Source organism: Ochlerotatus camptorhynchus, unplaced genomic scaffold (assembly GCF_037179485.1).
Source record: "Ochlerotatus camptorhynchus isolate MF236.1 unplaced genomic scaffold, CSIRO-AGI_Acam_v1.1 ptg000083l, whole genome shotgun sequence".
Lineage (NCBI taxonomy): Eukaryota > Metazoa > Arthropoda > Insecta > Diptera > Culicidae > Ochlerotatus > Ochlerotatus camptorhynchus.
The window spans coordinates 2381516-2402038 of NW_027040573.1; the positions used below are offsets into that span (position 1 = coordinate 2381516).

General features: G+C 37.0%; 1 protein-coding gene across 5 annotated transcripts in view; it reads right to left on the minus strand.

Annotated features, from left to right (window-relative positions):
• The window catches only part of Abl (tyrosine-protein kinase Abl), a 128910-nt gene that overhangs the window by 92350 nt on the left and 16037 nt on the right, over positions 1 to 20523 (minus strand). The gene's annotated exons all lie outside the window — the stretch shown is intronic.

The following is a 20523-nucleotide window of genomic DNA, read 5'->3' on the forward strand; positions in this document are numbered from 1 at the left end:
ATGTGGAAACCGTGAACAATATGATAATGAATATTTGCACTTGTAATTTCGCAGAGTTTCGTTCGCACTTCCTCGCTAACAATCCGATCTGATTCGATACCCTTGTCTCAATTTCTTCTGTGATGGCGCTAATCATGATGTTGTAGTACAATGTTACTTTGCCAGTGCCGCACTTCATGCCCATCAGTTTTGTTCCTTTGTCAATGTCGTTGAGGAGCTACGAGGTTATTTTTTATAGAATGAGGCAATTTTCAGATAAATGTGCTTACAAGAAATGCAGCCCAAGTAGAAAACAGCTGGCTGACGGAAAATTTCACGTTGCTTTCTAAAATTGTGAACACAATTTGTTGGCAGCACACTTATGCCTTAGAGGTTGAAGGAGACACTAAATCACGATGAGTAATAGAAATGTGACGGAGGAATTTAGGGATTCAAGAAAAGAAGTTTTTTCTTTCCACCGAAATCTCACTCGTTCTGTCATGTAACTAATCACACGAGAATGTGGTATAATGGTAATTGCAACAAACGATCAACAATGGAATAGTAATAAAACTCCTTCTACTGTAGAAGGTTGTCATTGCAGGGATAAATGCTTCCCCCAATTTTGTCACCATTGGGTTTGTTCACATGTGTTGTTCTAAAATAACTACTGTATCAACATAAACAGAATCAGTGACATTCTCCGATGAAGAGATATATTTAGATTTCCCTCATGATTTGACTGAAGCTAGCGTTCTGTCAGCATGTCTCCATTATTAGGTTTGTTCGAGTCAAGTTGTGTTGACGTTTTCTTTTTTTTTTCATCATATCTATGACCTTCCCAATTAATTCCGACAAACATCAGACACATCATACACATAGCCATAGTCAAGCACAAAGTATGTCGCTCCACTTCGTCATGATTCAAAGTTCTCAGAAACGCCAGTAGTTCGTCATCACTATAGTCACAGAATCATAGTGTAGTAACTACATTCCTCTCTCCACCTCTCTGGGACTACGAGATAATGCTAATTTTCCTCAAATTCATTAACATTCCTTCCTCACGCAAGAACGCAACAATCATGGAGCGCCTCTTTTGCCTATAGGAAAAGAGGAAACAATGCGGAGTATCTATGATCGTAAAGCAGCCCCTACGACAGTGCCTAATGTCCGGCTATCTTTATGGGCTTTCCAAGCCATCAGTCAGCCTTCAAATGTGCCGATGCTGGGAGGTAGCACGGATAGCGGAGTGAGGTTGATGCAGTTCAAGACCGGCCTTTGATGACGGTGAATGACGCCCTAGCTTGGATGTCGTAGAGTGAAGTGGGGCAAGAGTACGCACTGGCCCGAAAGGCAGGTAAACGAAACGATGGGCATATATAGCTATAATATTAAATACATCAGATTGCTAATTTACACCGTTAAAATATTCTCAACTTTTAACACTTGAACAAAGAAAACACATGAGTGCATTTACATAATACATACGTAAACATGACGAAAATGGTCCCATTTTTTGTTAGAAAGCATTATTCCAATTAATGTAGACGTTTGTTAAATATTTAGTAAAATGCGCACAATTGCCCCACCAGCGGGGGCAAAAGTACGGAATCGAAAATCTTTTACTTAATCAACAATTTAAGAAAAATGTCATGATTCTTCAATTACCATCCATAAGCGATTGTGACTAAATAATCGATGAATCGACTCACTGTTTTAAACTTAATTTTTATGTTTCACAGTAACAGTACTCTTGCCCCACTATACTCTACCATATTGTGGGAGTGTGGGATGAATGAACAGAGTGTATTTTTTTTATTATTTGTTGTTTAGTAGCATCGGTGGCGGCTGGTGGCGATCGTCAACATTCATAACTATATAACGGAAGGTGGAACATGTCGAATGCATGCACAAAGTATAAGTTTCTTTAACAGCAGTTAGCGAGGCAAATATGCAGCCCCACGCACATTAGATCCATTGATGATCCGTTGCGGCAAATCTGACAGTTAGACAATAGATTTAGCTGTCACTTTTCCACAACGTATCACGGACGGTTAGTGTTTTTTCACTGAACGTTGTGTTTATTTGATGACAAATTTGAACTTGGCATTTTTCAATCATTTCCATAAAATTTCACAACGCAACCGAAGTAAATGAAAATCTCAGATGCGTTGACCTTCATTTTCAATCATTTAATGATAATGACTGATAGTTAGAACATTTTTTATGGTAAGTTTTACGGTTTTTATTGACTTTTGATGTGGTGATTTATAGGTTTTTATTGCATTTTGATGTGGTGATTTATAAATTGTCATTTTGTTACCACTTTGTATTGTGGCATTCTTGTTTTTTCAACACGGCTATATCATAGATATATTTTCCCAAATTAACAATTAGTCAATTATACACGGCCCATACAAATTGTCTACGCATGGAGAGGGGAGGGGGCAAGAATTAAAAAAAAAACTGTATACGTAGATAATAACAGCCCCTAAGTAATGTGATCATAAATATAATGTATTGGTTTTCGAAATTCTCACGACTAAATCGGTTTACAATCTTTTAATGCAAATGCCAGGGGTAAAATCTAGGATCTTCTGCTCAGTAAACAAAAACGGTCGTCACTAGATCACCGAGCCCTGTATATTACAACAAACCTTTACGAAACTATTCAAGTAGGATTATGTCCCCGGCAACATTAAATTATATTTTCCGGTTCGCATCAAGCATACGTCAAATGTTTATCGAGAATTTTCCGCACCACTTAGACTGAGTTTTATCAGTAAAAATGTCAACATTTTCATATACATAAAGTGGTTCTATAATAGAAAGGAGCCTGGAGTACAACATACGATATTTAGTGGACAAAAACGATCTTCACTAGGTAACCGAGCCCAAATTACAAACTACTTTGAATTACTGTTCAATTCAGACACCTCATTTCGCGCAAATCGAAACGAAAAACTTTTTCATACAAGCGTTCATGCAAAAAAAAAATATTTTTCGACTTGCGCAACGAGGCCCCAAGTGATCACAGCATAAAGATACTTACAAATTAACGAATTGGCGAAATATAATTAAAACTTATCTTATTTAATAGCCAAATGTACATATGTAAAATATAACCTGTTTTAAATTCGAAATATGAGCATATGACATCCCTTACAATAGGTGATATCGAAATTAATTCGATGCTGTTATTCACTGGTTGAAAAAAGGAGATTAGTATAGCATTATTATGTTTATAGGCGTCCCATTAGCAACTAAACACATCATGCTGGAGATGGCAGATTCAATTCCCAGCCCAGTCGAAGATCTTTAAACTAATCAAGAAAAACAAGAAGACTACAATGATTATTGAAGTTTCTACTAGGGTACCTAAAAGATGCCTTGAAACTGAACTAACATTAATAGCTGATAATTCAAAAATTAACTACCATAAAACTAGGCAGTAAAACATTAAATAAAACAAACTATTCGGGCCAAGGTTAAAAACAAACAGTTACATTTCTCAATGCATTATGCTACCCATAAAATGTCCAACCCCGCCACGCATCGTATCGATTCGACACACATCATAGCCGCTGTCGCCGCATTGATTAGGCCGGTCAAATTCATCGGTGGTGGTTGCTCGCGTTGGCATCTTCTTTTTCTTCTTCTTTGGGCTACCATGATGTGAAAGACATCCGATAACTAAATGTAAGCTTCCCCAGTCGAAAAATCCCGGCTCGTGGGATGCAGAGTCGAAAACCGCACAACGACGCGACGCGGCACGTGGTAGGTCAATACTGTTTGAATAGCGATACATGGAAAGGCGAGGTTCCCTTTCATTCTTTCTAATGTTTACCTATTGTATGATTCGTGCGGCCAGTGAAGTTTCACGTAAAATTTGGAAAGGGCCTATGTCCAAAATTTTAACTAATCATAAAATCAATTGTTAATTATTCCGTTACTATTGAATATTTTCCATCACATATAAAATAATCCATTTAATAAATTAATAAGCCTATTTTAATCTTTCAATGGTTAGGCCCTTTTTGTTAAGCCGTTGTGCTTGTCATCAGAAATGGTAGGTCCTTTTCTACGCCCTTTCTTAACGTCAAATAAATGCAACACAAATCATCGGCCCTGCCTCAAGCTTTGATTTCAAAATTGTCAATCGTAGGCCCTTATACGTCACTAGACTTATCAATGGATGGAATAATGGAATAAAAAAAATATGTTAGGATATTTTAGCCGAATGATTCGAATAATTTCGTTGATCGACCGTTTTTTAAAATCATTAAAAATAATTTCTAAAAGTAATGCGGAACATTCCTATACGACTGGTAGCTACTTAGCGGTACTATAGAATGGTATCGAAAAACAATTTACATTTTAGTCATCGGCCATTTTCAAATGTTACGCGAGAAGTGTTCAATGTTGGAAAGTCTCTTCATACCGTTGTCGATTTTTCCGATTTTAGACTGTACATTTGGGGAAACTTTTGAATAGGGCAAGATCGGGCGGGAGCGGAGTGTGTTTTATCGACCATAATATAGTGGGCGACGAAAGCCGGGAAAAGATATATGGTCTCTTTAGTTAATTGTTTACACGTTGTTTCTCATCGCAAGAATCCGACAGAAGTGGCCTTGCAAGATTGGATTTTTTTGTTTCGTTTCGTGGGCTTATTTTTTGGGGAGATAAAAACATCTTATTGAGGCTGACGTTGAGTAGGGATAACATAAAGGCATCTTGATAAGGGGTTTACTGAAAATTGAACTACGCAAGCAGAAACTGAAGTTAATAAATAAATGGGCATACTAACTTCTAATATTTGAATCTTTAAATTTTAGCAGACAAAGTTAGTATAATATTACAGGCAACGGACAATGTTGTACACTGAATAAAGCCATCAGGAAAGAGGAGGCGAGTCACTCTGGTCACTTCATGGTCAGTGGAATATTGCCTGCTGTGCAGACTTTTCTTCATATTTACAATAGCACAAATAATATCTGCAAGTAGCGTGGCAAGTGCAACAAACGTATGATACACGATATCCACTACCACCGTTTATAGTAGGCAAAGAGTGGATGACTAACACACGGATCGGAAGCACGGAATGGGACGTGCCGGTCTTGTTTCGTTTCTTATTTAATTCTCCATCAATTTAGATGAAACTGGCAAGCGTGTATGTATGTATTTGTATTTCTTCTGGCGCACTGCAAACTTCTTCGACTCGCTCTATGAACGATAATAATTACAATTCCTTTTTCTCAGTCGATTCTCACACAGCTTCTCGCACCCATTCAAGCATGAATTCTCTGTTTTTCTCATTTCAACCCCGCGGTCGAGTCTGATTGAACGACCATACAGACAAGCAGGTATTGGTTTAATCTAGCGTCTCGTCGAAATAATTTCAGTGTCCCAACTGCTTTTTCCCCAGAGAAGTTGATAACTAAAAAAGAACATCATCTTAGAGTTGTTTTTATCATCACACCAAGACTAAGTGTTTTTCCCCGAATAACCCAAACCAACCCGACGTTAGTTATCAATTCTAAGGCTTGCGTATCAAGTAAGAATTCATGATCACGACGAAGCGAAACAGCAGGAGTGGTATTTATTTAAACGGTGACTAATCAACACCTCAGTATCAAGTATAGAGGCGCTTGTATATCTGTTCATGTGCCACCCTTTCGGACGTAGGTATTGAGCAAGTATCAAGTCTACTGTCCTGTTTTGGAATTCAAGCTGATCCTAGCTTGAAGCTTATAAAGAGCGCAGTGGTGTAACTTTCTAAACTGGTATTATCAACAAGCGTCTTCGTTGCAGGTTGTCGAATTCTTCCTGATTCGCAACACATATTCAGACATATGAGGCTTGTCCAAAGTGCAGTGCTGGTTTTTCGAGTTCATCACTTGTCTTGTGAACAGTGCCTCAATCGTCTCCAATCGATTGAAATTCTTAACAAGTCGACGAGAGATGATTGCACTGCGATGACAGGTTTTTATTTTTCCGGTATCTGTATTTTCTTATTTAATTTTCACCATCCTTCACGGTCGCATGAATCTAACTCATTTTTGAGTTCCTTCCACTCAAATTCGCAAAAAAAAACGTATGAGTGACATTGACTCATATTTGAGTAAACATTCACTCATATTTGAGTAAAAATTTACTCTGTCTATGAGTGGCTTACGTTTTTGCGAATTTGTGTAAACAGTACTCAATGGCCGGGTAGAGTACTGCACCGCTTTAGCCAAGGTTTGTATATCTGTCACTTCTTCTAGCGACTATACTGCCGAAAAAGTTCAAGATTGATGAAGATGATATACGTTCAACCATTGAAACAGCACGCTATCAATTCGAGCAAAGTCGGTTAACAAAATGAAAGCAAATCGATGTTAAAGTTTGCTATTCTTTTTTTCTTTTTTTTTTTTCTTTATTAGTTTTCCGTTAGTTCACCAATGCTACCGACGCCAGGGAGGCAGCTCCCACACCTGGACCCTACATATCGACCCATCAACTCATGAACCGGGGACCAACGGCTTTACTTCCGCGTGATCAGAGATGTTATGCCTCAGAACATTCCGGCGCCGCCAACTGGGATTGAACCCAGGCCTTTTGGGATGAGAGGTTATCACGCTTACCACTACACCACTGGTGTCGCAAAAGTTTGCTATTCCTATCATAATGAAAACTCAGTTTGATTCCAATTAATAATTTCCAAAGCTGCTATTTCTTACAGATTTCAATCTAAATCGTTGATTCATGAAATTCACAGCAACTTCGCTTTTATTTACAAACCGGGTACTACCAGCAGATGCGCTAAAATATTATTTTTTACCAGTAGATAAATAATACGGATGAGTGCCATAGTTTTTGTGTAATTGAGCAAAAATGAAAATTTTACCATACATTCTCAGATTCAAAACTACTAAGCCCATAAATTTCAAGGTGGCTTCCATAGGTTAATTGTAGCGACATAAGTCTGATATCATAGTAAGCTTTCATTGTGCAGTCGAAGAGTTGTTTTAAATGAAAACAACTTAACTTCAAGTTTTGCTGTAAACGTCTTGTTTAAAATATTTCACCTGTAGTTGAACTAACGAATATTGCATATTTGTTTTGTTTAATACATAACAGTGACCTGTCCGGAATGAGATTTTAACTCAAGTCTGTCAGAGTGTGAAGCATTGATGCTAACCATTTACACGCCTGGTCCGTAATCAGTTAAATATTCGCCCATGTTATTGTTTTCGTTCGAACCGTTAGAACCATATAAAACAAAATTTGGCAGTGTAGTTTGAACGTTTCGAGCAAAAACAAGAATATGGGTGATTATGAATGCAAAATCAGTAATCAAATTGATTTAATAAAAAGAAAGCAGAATTAGATTTCTGTTTGATTAAACAGTGAAAAATTTGGTCTCATTTTTGCTGCTTAAACCGTTAACCAATACAAAACGAGAACAACTGGAGAAAACAAACAAAATTTGTATCATAACAGCAAATTTAGATTTCAATTCTATTTCCAACTTTGCTCGAGTAGTACGCAGTAAAGTGTGTTTTGTTTTCTTCCAGAGATAAACTGCTAATTGTTTATATGTTGAATAATTGTTGTCGTTAAACACGCACAACTGTAGTTTGTTCTTTTTTCATTTGGGTATCAAGCTGGAGCTGCGTGACAGCTTAGTTTTTAAGACTTGACCCATTTGAATAAATTTTGCTTCTATATTTGACAATACAGCAGAAGGACTAGCCTATGTTTGCAGCTTGAACACTGGATTCCGTGTTTCAAGATAGTTATGGAAAAAATGCTGTGACGTGTGCGCGTAGTAAACCGATTGAATAAGTAAATCCGTTTCGAACGAAATATCTAAATTATGTAAGTTACGAAAACCGCACGAATTCCGAGAGCCGTGCGAGACAACCGACGCGAGACAAAAAAAAGGCTTATTATCACTTAAAGAGTGCCACCAAAATAAATGTGATAGCCTATGTTGGCAAGTTGATTAATTTTAGCTTCCTCCTTAGATATTTTACTTATTTTACTATTGAGTTTTGTTTCAATTTAGTTATTTTACCGCACGTATCAATCATTTCAAAATTTCGCGACCGTACCGAACAAATTCTAAACTACAAAAACTTTTGGCAAGCTCTACCGAATTGCGAATCACTTCTGCGTAAGCTCCGTAGATGTAGGCGCGTTGAATCCGACAGCCGCGAAAAGTTAAACATGCATCAATACCACATAAGGAAAGATCGATTTTACAGTCACGTAGGGTTTAGTTCATAGATCAACATTGACTGCTGTTTAAAATGTAAGTACTTGAACAAAAATAAATAAGTTAACTCAAATGCTTTAACCGCATATATCAGAAATTTCACGTATTAAGAGAATAATATAGTACTCGAGTACAATAAACACAGGGGAAAAATACCTACAAAAGATTAAAGGTTATTAATTGTCACATACCTCTAATTTTACTTATTTCCTAAGCTAATCCTCTCCTTGTTAATCTGCTTAATGCTATTGGTCTGCTAGCGTTTTCTTATTGAAGTTCAAGACTTAATAGGAAGATTTGTTCTACAACTTTAAATGCTAGTTGCCTCCCTAAGCGGACCCCTCGCCTCCTAATTCTTTTTTTAATCTTTGTTATTGGACTTTCTGAAGTTTCTTATTTAAGTTCATTTGATGATTATGATATTTCATTAGTCCGATTTAATAAATAATTGAATTCTCTAATTCAAGACCAACAATTGAAATGGCCTTAACTTCATTTTGTAAACAAACCTTGTAAGGCCATTTTCTCGCGAACCGAGACCTACATTTGCAAATCTAATCCACAATCGGGTAGAGGAGAATTTCTCCTACCTGTTCATTATGTTGGTTTGCCTTTGCGGACTTCGGTTCGCGAGAAAATGGCCTTACAAGGTTTGTTTCCAACATGGAGTTAAGGCCGTTTCAATTGTTGGTCTTCAATTCACCTAATCAATCATAACCCATGCTTTATTAGATAAGTAGCTCCACTTGTTTTTGTAAACTAAAATTAAACGTGTTTCAAGTACTTTTGACTTAGATATATACCTATATATTATATCTCAGTTCGACCCAGGTGACACCTTCAAGTGACTAAAATGCTTCACTTTGAAGTTAGTTTCCTAGCTGAATATTAAATTATATAGGGTATATGCTCCAACTATGCTCACACGCGTCCACTATGTCGTCCCACAAAAATACGTATGAGTATGTTACAATAGAAGTACGCCACAGTGGAAATCCTGAGCCATAGTCCAAACACTTATCCCAAACCAAATGAAGCACGTATAAGATTAGTTACAAAACCATGTACAAAAATGGTGTTTAACATTGTTCCCTGAGTAATACACTTCAATGAAAACAACAATGAAAGCTTGTCACGCAAATAGAAGAAGCACTGTTGGGCACTTTCTGAAATATTTCAATAGTATAATTCCCTTGCAAATCCACATAAATCTACCTGCGTAAAAATAAATAAAATAAGAGTGATTTGCGGCAAAATCCGCCAGTATCGCACCCAACGTCAGTACCTATACGTAAGCGGCTTTCAAACAAAGGAGTAACAAGTGTGATACTATCACTGCTGGACTAGATCTTTGGTTTTCTCATGCAGTGGTTTATCAGAGAGGGGAAGCTTAGTAATCTCCATTGCCTGCCCATTACGCAATTCTATCGCGGCATGAGCCAGCAACGCCGGCCATAAACCCACCGGCTCCAACACTCCACTATAAAGCATAATGGAATTATGAATCGACCCATTGACCCGACATAAAGTTGACAGTCTGATCGGGATTTTTTATGCTGATTTTACTCTACAAACTATTGTTTTTTTTTTCCGAGAGTTGACTAACTACAGTCTTTATAGGCTAGCATCTCGGTTGGGCTCTCCATGCGATACACAAAACTAACAGACGACTCGAGCTATGGTGCTCACTAGGTCACTGCAGCTTTTAGGCTCGTATTGTGATCAACTGTGTGTATTAGATTACGACCATAAATCCGGAGAACCCCGAGATCGCCGGTCTCCCGTGAACAAAAGAACAATCCTGCAAACAAACTACACCAAATCATAGAGGAACTATTCCTCTACCTGTTTGTGTTATTAGTTTTTCCAGACTGAGCCCCAATTCGCGAGAAACCGGCAAATGACATGCCCATCTACAAAAGCAACTACGCTCCAACCTCGAAGCTCTCCGAACATATGTGATAAATCATGTAAATGTAAATGGAATACAGTAATGTCCCGATTTTGTCAGTCCCCTTTTTTGAAAATGTTTTCCAATGTTCTACAAAACCCATGCCCTTTTTCAGTAATCTTCTTTAACCTATTGCACCAAAGTATACTTTAAATATCCCTCTTAACGATGAATGAGAAAAATTTAGATTTATGGGTATGTGAAATTATTGAAAGAAAAAAGTCTGAAGCGCGGAGGGGCTGACAAAATCGGGTCATTACTGTATTTAAAATAAATAAATTCATTCTTACCTTTTTATGGTTGTTTGATTATTAATTGCTATTAATACCTGCTTAGAGTTGTCTCCTTTAAAATACTGTGTAGAATTTACCTCATTATTCCTCAGCTCCATCGATTTCCGTTCCTGCGTGGTTTTTGTGATATAAGCACGCTCGGTATATTATCCTGTAGTACGACTTGGGCGTGCACCATGCAAGTAACTCATCTCTCAAGATGATGGGATATGGGGTGATGGTGAAGGGATATAGAAAGCGAATAAAAGAACAGAGAGAAAGGTATTAGTATTGGTTACATTAACCCCCCCCCCCCCCCACACACACACACACAACGAAAAAGAAACATAGATGCACAGACAAACAGAAATAACACATTTAATATTTCTCTACACAAAACATAGTCACTAAAACACTACCGCCATCTGTTGAGTATCATGTGATGGATAGAACGCTGAACAGATGGCACTAGTGTGCAGACTTTAAACGCAAGGGAACCGACCATGCGCGCCCCAGGTGGCGGCACTACCAACCAAAAACACTCAAATTGACCGTCAAATGCGTGTTCGATGAACAACCTGCGAGTGTTATGTCTGTTTGCCTGTGATAGATGGGTTATTAGGAAAGTACAACTACATTATAACTATTAGTGCAATGGATGAACGTTAGTTTCGGGGTCATGTTAGTGTTATAGTTTTGTTAGTATTGACCCTTATTCAGCCCTGTCGGCCCCTCGAACACTAGTCGCAGGCAGTTGTTGTTAGGACATGCGACACTGTCACTGCTATTATGTTAGAGGTATGACCTGTCAAGTTTCGAAGTGCAAAAAAACTGTTAGAACTTTCTTATAAATTAACTTTACACTCAAAGCAAACTATTTACCTTAGCATTACAAAAGCGAATTTAAAATTACTATTTTATTTTATGCTAATATTAAAATTATGATAAAACTACAATTTACGGCTCCGTGAAATTAACTCGCTTGAACCGTTCAAATCAATAAACTGAAGAAAAACTAGAATTTTATCAAATTGCAAAAATAAAAATCATAGCGACACTTGACAAATCATCATCAAGCCCCTCATCCTTGGACAGGGGATTTTACTCTACAAAATATTGTTGGGGTTAATGTCCCTTATGTCATCTTAACCCGAGCAAAGTCGGATATCAAAATACTATCAAAATGATATCAAATTATATTTTTGAAATCATGTTGATAACATATTTTCATATGCTATTTTTAAATTCGGTTGAATTCATATTTTGATATTTCTAAAAAATGTAATTAAAAACAATTTTTTTTCCTTACGAGTCAGTCAGGATGCTGCTGTTTTCTTCATGAACGTCACAAAGATAATTATGATTTTTACAGTTATATTTTACAACATTTATTGATATTAATCTACCAGCGAATTGAATTTACAAATCAATATAACTGATAGATATCGATAGAACTGATTGAAATATAGGTTTGTTTTTATTTTGAATAGATGAAAACTTATTGATAACATTTTTTGTTTTTGAATCATGATATCGACCAATAGAGTTCAAAACATTCAGATTACAAAATTTGATATTATAATATCATAATAATAACTAATTTAGATTTTAGATAGTTATAATAGCTTTTTTATTACTTATTTTATTATTAACGAAATTTCATGGATTTGTTACCAAGAAAATATGATTTGATATCTTTTTAATCAGTGGTTATCACGATATCGAGCATGTTGTTTGGTCGTGTACCCTACACCGTGTTGCCAGATCTGATTTATCCACATCCCTCAGGGCCCGAGGAAAACAACCCGCGATACCTGTTAGAGATGTCTTGGCGAGCCAAGATCTCGACTATTTGAATTTAATTTATGTGTTTTTAAAACGGATAGATCTGAGGATTTAGTAGTTAGTGTCATCTTGTGTTCTCTCAAGTTGTTAGCTGCCCATCGGTGTACCCCCATGTTTGTCTTTTTCATCAGAGTGTCGCTTAGTTCGAGATCAAGAGCACATTGCTCTCCAAGCCTTGTGTTCACAATCCCTACCCTGCCATCCATTTGTTACAATTTGTCACCCCTAACCTCGAGATAGCCGCGAGTAATCGGCCCCCGCTTTACTAACGTTAGTTTTAAGTAATTTTGTAATCTATTCAATGAATATTGGCTCCGCAAAGCTATAGCAAATGAGCCTGGAAAAATAAACGCATTATAAAAAAAAAATCTTTTTAATATCCTTCATATACTCAACCACATGATAGGCAAAATATGTTATCAGAAACGCGAAATATCAAATATAGTTTTCATTTTGTTTTCATACTCTGTTCGGGAAGTGTCCCTAGTATTGGGCCCATACATAAATTTCGAAGGAAAGCATTTTTTGACAATGTTGCACTAGAAACCAAACATATCCATTTGTATTGTCCATATGATGCATTGTTCTACGAAAAATTTAAGAACAGGCGATTTTTATCGATGGGCCTAATCTTTAGATCCATAGGACAACATTAGAGCCATTTTTCCCCTATCAATTGAAAGTGAATGTGAACTGACTGTAGATGAGCTTCCTTTGATATCATTTTCTTTTTCCTTGTTGGAACTAGAATAATACGTAGAACAGAATAGAAATAATTGTTTTGGTGGTTCACATTCATATGAATAATTTGCTAACAAAGAAAAACTGGTTGCCACTTGACTTGTGCGATTGTCTGTCTTTTAGCCGTTCATTCATGATAATTCACCCACCGGAATGTTTGTTGGTACAACGTGCAGGTATGAGGAAAATTTAAAACAAGTGCCCAGTAAGGGTACCTACATAGCTTGGGATATATCCACAACTTTTTCCGGGCAGGTGTATTTCCATATTATCAGCAAGGTGTAACCCGAAAAAAAACTTATCGGATCTCATGCAGAACGTGTACACATGCCTACCGGTAAAAATACATAGCGCGAAAATGGGCATAGATGTTCAACAATTTCCTGAATCAAGTACCTATCCAACGCTAACTATCCGTAGACACCCGCATTAAACATTCGAAATTCACAGCTTTTTTGGTGATTCCAATTCCAATCATGACGGCACTAATGATAGTGTGCAGAAGTAGGTACTAATGCTTCCTTGCGCCACCGATCATCACCACGCTAAAATGTTATGTATGTATGTATTTGGTGAGTGAATCTATGTATGCAGCGCATGTGGGTGGTTATCTAGCCGGATGCATGTATGTGTGAATATACGATCAGAAGGCAAACATACAAGAGTGCGGTTCGCCTCAGGGGCAAATTCTCACCCCTAATCACTGGCCATGGCAGAAGAGGGTAAAAAATCCATATCGGTTCACGCGACACCTTCCGCTCGTTCTTGGCGCGGCGCGGCTATGGTTCCTTGTTCCCTCCAGGATTCGCATAGGAAGAGAGGAACGAAGCGAGTGAGAGAGCGAGCGACATTACAGTAACTACTTCCGATACCGATTCTGCGCAGTCAGAGGCAACCGGCGCTGTTATGTTGTTGTTGGTTGTGCACACCCGCTTTCTCTACTACTCCAACACAAGTCAACATACTCGAGAGTTTCGATTCTAGCGTGGAGTGTGAGTTTTTGTAGTAACATTGGCTTTGTTTGCTTCCCTGACGAAACTCGGGTCTTCTTTGTCTGGATGCGGGATAGGGAAGCAGCGCGTGGCTGAGTCGGGAAACGAACGCGGAGCCCTCCAAACTCATAATTGATATGTGAGCCTTTCCCGTCGCCATCGTTGATATTCATGGAACATCTTCTCGCTGTATTGCATCTTCTGCCGAGGTATCGTGGCTGGTAGGAAATGTATGGCTTTCTTGCCAAGTGCCGTCGAGTGGAACTCACAGCTTCAGAGATCAGAGCAGCAGCAGCAGGCAGAGCATGTGTTAAAGAGAATTGCTACAATCGTACAGGAATTTTCTCAAATCACTGCTCCACGTCTGAAGAAGCGACTAAAAACAAGCAATTGTTGATGAAAGCAGGCTGCTGATGCTGGTGCTGGTACTGTTGATGCTTGAACGGTCGATGAGGATGTTTTAAATAAAGTCTTGACGCCTCATGGTGGCTGTTACGTTAGCTTTTGTGCTGATGGTTGGTATTTAGTGTGTGAATTGATGTGAATGAAGTCTGTTACCAAGAACTAGAACAATGGTTTCCAGTATTGCTCAAGAAGCTTTTTACGAAATTAATCACATAATTCGAGCAGTTTAAAAGGACGTTTCCTACCACTTGAACCATGGAGCAATATTGTGATTTGTTTTTCTTCTAGAGCTTCGAGGTAAGAATAGTTAATTTATGGATGAAACATCTCTGGTAGAAGGTCGACTTCATGACTGAGTAAATTAATTCTAAAAATAGCTTAGTTTATTGAAGTAAGATAAGTATTTAGTTGGATTCTCGTTTCATTGAACAATTGAACAACACACATCTTGGAATCAACACAATTTGAAGATAATAATCAATAGCTCCTAATAACATTTCACGCATTAAGGTGAATCGTTGTGGAAGCATTATTTTTGATAAATCTGATTTTCACCTCGAAATTACAAGAGAACAAATCTAGACTAACATTTGAAAGGGGCGGAAGAGCCAAAATGTAAACAAACCATATGTTGCCACACATAGAGAGAATAGTTCACAAACTACTCGATAAACATGAAAAAGTAGAAGAAAATATCACTTCAAATCATCAAAAACGTTTCTTCTTACATGGCGTATTTCCAACTTTCAATTCTATGATGAATCTGGTTGTTACGCCTTGCACCAGAACTACGAATTATATCGTTTTAATATGCCAAATGTTTTGATTCTGTAATATCTAGTCACGCCCGATTCATTTGAAATGCATCCAATTGATAGTTCACGTGTAAACAACGAACAAAAAGAAGATTAAAAAAATCTCCGGGCGTAATTCCACTCTCACAAAATTTGCGAACGAAGAACCAAGGCGGAACAACAAACAAAAAATCCCGAGGGTGTACTTCCACGGCGTATCACCAGTGTTGGCAGTTCAAAGGGTGGAAGATCTGGGGGGTAACAACATGTATGAAATTATCAGGGCGTATGATGTTTTCTTCTCAATTTCACGACAAAGAAAACTTTTTTTGAGTTTTTGGTGATGCATGATGATAGATTACACTATTAACTATATGTCAAGCTTATAAAATCAACCAGAAAATGGAAAGTCGTGAAATAGGATTAATTTTTAGGTCAACAAAATTCAGAAGCGATTTTCTCGATATGGTCATTTTAGAATTACGCCCTTTTCAAATGTTAGTCTAGAAATATCAGCTATCAGTTCCCATTTCATGTTTTTTAATGCGTTGTTGCGAGATGTTTTTTAATGCGTTTATTTTTCCAGGCTCATTTGCCGTAGCTTTGCGGAGCCGATATTCATTGTTTGGATCACAAAATTACTTAAAACTAACATTAGTAAAGCGGAGGGTGTCCGAGACTTGTGTTATAGAAAATTTTAAGTTATAGGGCATATCAGCCATCCTACGGCCAATCTTTGGACTCTTCAAGGAATCACCTTAATAGAGTTGCGCTATATTTTTAGTATATGCTTCAATTGTGTACCTATTGCTAAAACTGGAGAAGGGGGGGGGGGGGGGGTATTTACGAGTTTATACGGTCTAAAGGGAGGGGGTCTAAAACCCCTAAAAAACGGTCTACGTAGTTTATGAACAGCCCCTAAGCAGTAAATATAAAACTCAACCTCAAAGCTGCTTCAATTCTCATATTAGGCGATAGGCGTTTTCAGGGCTGTTCTATCATTTAATATCAGGATTATTGAGTATTAGTTTCCACAATCAAATCCCTCCAGTGGTGAAAAAACCCATTTTACGGTATGGAGATTTTCAAACATTGCTTTTGCGGTGAGAAAATTTCTACATTTTGTTCTTTTTAGTTATAGCGACATTATGTAGAAAAATATATGGAACAAATTGCTCCATTATTGATATTTTTAATTATTAGCGAATTTTACCACCATCAATTCGATTTCCACGAATTCCGATCGAAGTCTTGAGTGTTGTCAGAAGCAGCACAAACCACTTAATTTTGGCTATTTAAAAGTAATTTCGTTATTTTGGAGAATTTTAAGACGTTTTTAACGTTCCAATATTATTATGAGAGCTGCCAAATAAATGTTTGATGTTTTATACATATTCAATTAGTATCTCATACACACTTATGTACGATATGAACCTTTAAAGCGAAAGATTCAATAGAAAATGTGAAGTATTAGCCAGGGTGTCTACTATCTGAACAAAACCTGAAAAACCGGAAATCCTCAGGGAGTTTTATTTTTCCTGAAAATACCTGGAATTCTCAGGAAATCTCATCATTACTCATGGAATTTAATAATTTTCTTACTTATACATTGAACTTTATAGATCCAGAGTTGATTAATCTTCAGTAGTAAATAAATTTGAAGAATTTAGAAACTTGAAATGTTTTTTTTTTATTATTTTCTGAAATATGCATATTATGGTGACCAGAGAATTCGGATTAGAAAGTTACTGATTTTTTCTCGGAATGTTGGAAATTTTCTCGGTTATGCAATAGGCATTAAAATTAAGCATAAAACCGAAAGCGAGTCATTACTACAACAGCAGCATTTTTCCAGGGTCAAATTTAGTTCGAATTCTTCAAACCAAGTCTTTGGACATTTTTTGAGAATACATAGTCACCTACGGATGCTTAAAGGGGAAATTACAAATTAAATCTGTAAATAGTTCCATGGATCTTCAAAGGAATTCGAAAAAAAATTCAAGAAGAGTTTGCCAAACAAATTATGAGAAGAAATCTAAGAAATTTGTGAGGAGAAATGTAAATTAAATCTTATGAGACTTTCAATGAGAGTAGAATTCCAAATTCGGAGGATAGTTCCAAATAAATTTTGAATAATATTTCAATTGAATTGCGAGAAGCATTCTAAGTATATTCATCTGACATTTTAAGAGAATTCAGAGAAGCGTTCCAAGTGAATGTCTAGAATAATTCCATGAGAGTTTCGGGAGAATTCAAAGGGAACTACAAGTGAATTTTCATGTGAAATCTCCGTTGGTGTTCCCAAAATATTCCTGAAATAAATTAAACTGTATTGAAGTTCTTTTGTCGTTTGAGAAACTAGCCAGATGCCCACAATACTTATCATCGATGTTTTAAACTTTTCTAAACGTGTTCGAACTTCAAAAAGTTTTCTCAATTTTTTTTTACGATCATGGACTTTCTCTAAAGTTTTAACAATTCGCTGAAATTCTCATTAAAATATATGTAATTTCTCAAATATTAACGGAACTCCTCTGAAGTTCTTTGTTCTTTCCTGGAGTTATAGAAACTTCTTTAAAGTACAGCCCTGAATTCAATTTAACTGTCCTAAAAATGTTTAAGCTTCCGTGAACTTCTGAACCTATGTGAACACCTCAATAATTTTCTTAACATTTCTGAAATTCTCTGAAAATCTGGGAACTTCTTAAAATTTCGCACTTATTTTCTGAAACTGGCGGGACTAGACTCCCCCTGAAACTCCCCTTATTTTCGAAGCTTCCATAGATTTCTATGAAGTTCTCGAAATTTTTCTGAAGATCTACTCACATTTGTGAAGTTTTCGAAGTTTTTTTTTCTAAAATTTCTGGAACTTCTTTAAGCCCCCTCAATTTTCTTGGAAACAAAACGAAATAATTGATAGAGTACTTAGATTTTCACTGAAGTTCTCAAGATTTTTCTGTAGTTCATGGAACTGCCCTTAAATTATACACGAATTCGTAACTTTTTCAATAGTCTAGACTTTCCTGATGTTATTAAAACTGCGCAAAAAGTTTCTGAACCTCCTTAAAGTTTACAATTTTACTGAAATTAATTGAATTTCCTTTAAGATTCCATAATTTTCCTTAAGTTCTATAAACTTTATTAACACTCACGGAGCTTTGCCTTCAATCATTCATTTTTCCTGAACTTATCTGAACATCCCTGATGTTTTCTAAATTTCTCTAAATTTGATTAATGTCCCGGCAGACTTTCTGATACATATATTCATAATTCCCTGACGCTTCTGAAGTTTTCCCACGCGAAAAATTCCTAGACCGGACCGAGAATCGAACCCAGTCACCTTCAGCATGGTCTTGCTTTGTAGCTGCGCCTTTACCGACTGAGTTAAGGGAGGCCGCTTAAAGATATCGGTCCTTGAGAAAAGTTCTCGCATTTTATTTTAATCTTCTAATCAACTTAGCTAAATTTCCCAAATTTTTTGAAGATCTTGAAATTTTCATAACATAACACCCCTAGAATACTCTGACAATTTCCAGATGTTCATATAATTTTAATTGCGTTCCAGAAATTTTCTCGGAGCTTTGCTGAAGTTTCAGGAAATTCCCTGAGTATCTAGAAACTTCTTTAAGGTTTCTGAAATTTCTTTAAATTATTTGAACTGTCCTTTGATTCTCTGATCTGTCTTGATGTTCTCTGGAGATCTCGATTTTGCTCTATATTAATTGAATTTTCTTAAACACCTTTAAACTGTGAAGTTTCTGAAACATTTCTGAAGTTTTCATAAATTTTCTGTAGGTCTCTGTACTTCCCTGAAATTTTCGGAACATCTTAAGGGCTCCCGATTTGTTTTTCAGCACATCATGAAACTATACTGAATTTTTCTGAACTCACACTTATAGATCTTTAAACTGCTCCAAAAGTCTGGACTAAAGTTACGGGTAACTCTCTAGAGGTACTTAGGTTACTTCCTCAAGTTCTTTACTTTTTTTTTAGGTTCTCTTGACGCCGGTGAAGTGAACTTCTTAAAAGTTCCTGTAGTAGTAGCTAATAGAACCGTTGTGATGTTCATAAAGTTTTCTGTAAAGTTCCCATATTAGTTTCCCTTATGTTCTGCAGTCTGTTTAGGAAGTTTCACTTCTGAAAATTCAGACACAAACCCACATATTATTCAGAAACTATTCCACTTCTCTTCCCTGAATGTAGACTAGAGCAATTCAGTCGGAATTTAATAAGGTAGAAGGGTCATATTGCACCATAGGTGGATAAGTTCAGTTTTGTTTAATCCTAACATAAGTTCACATATCAGGACAGTTGAATCCCTAATTAATATTAATATTGCTTCTCTTTCAAACGTTCTTAGCAATATGAGAAACAGAATACAAATCAAAAACATTTGCCAAATAGGTCGATATACATATACTTATCAGAATTATCCGCATTCAACTCCAGGACACTTTTTAAGCTACCACAACAGCGTTGCATACCACCACGCATACCTCCAAGCAGTGGGAAAGTTTTTTCCCGGTCGCCGGAAGATGAGACAACCTTGCCTTTAACTGGAAGTTAATTTGTCATTTCTCCCTAACAAACGCAGCAGTTACACGCGGAGGTGAGATAACGGACCGGGACAAGACCTTGGTGGCACATTTCTCAGTTTCCTCCTATGCCCATTGAAGGCAGAATAAGCAAACGTTCCCCCAAAAAACTACATCATGAAACAAGAAACAAAAGTTCGTGACTGGGAAGTGTTTCTTTTTTCAATTTGTAGTCTGTGCTGACTGCTGACTGACGGACTGCTGCCACTCTTTACTGGTGCTTGTTAGTTTTACTGCTGATGGTCTCTCACATGTCACATCATGCACCGCATTACGTTACGTACGAGACGACTCACTTTGCCTTTCTGAACTTGTTTTCCAGCACTTTCGCGCTCCACCGAAGAAAGTATTTTTATTTTTAGACAAGCTGGCTGCTCTCGTGTGTGCATTCAAATTGGAGAGGAGGCTAGTTGTTACAGTATTTGTTGGAGCTTCTATACTTTGGTGAGTAGCAATAGGTGTTCTGTTATATTAGTAAGGTGAAATAAGGTTTTTTTTTCTGAAAGCAAAAATCAACTGATTTGCTATGGTGGGAGGACGATTAGATAAGCACGATTATCAAAACACGACGATTGATAATGTGACCTAGGATAAGTGTGAATGTTTGTTATTTAAACAAGCTCCATTGGCGATATCCATGTCTAGAAGATTACGCTTCGCGAATTAGACACAAACCACGCACTTCT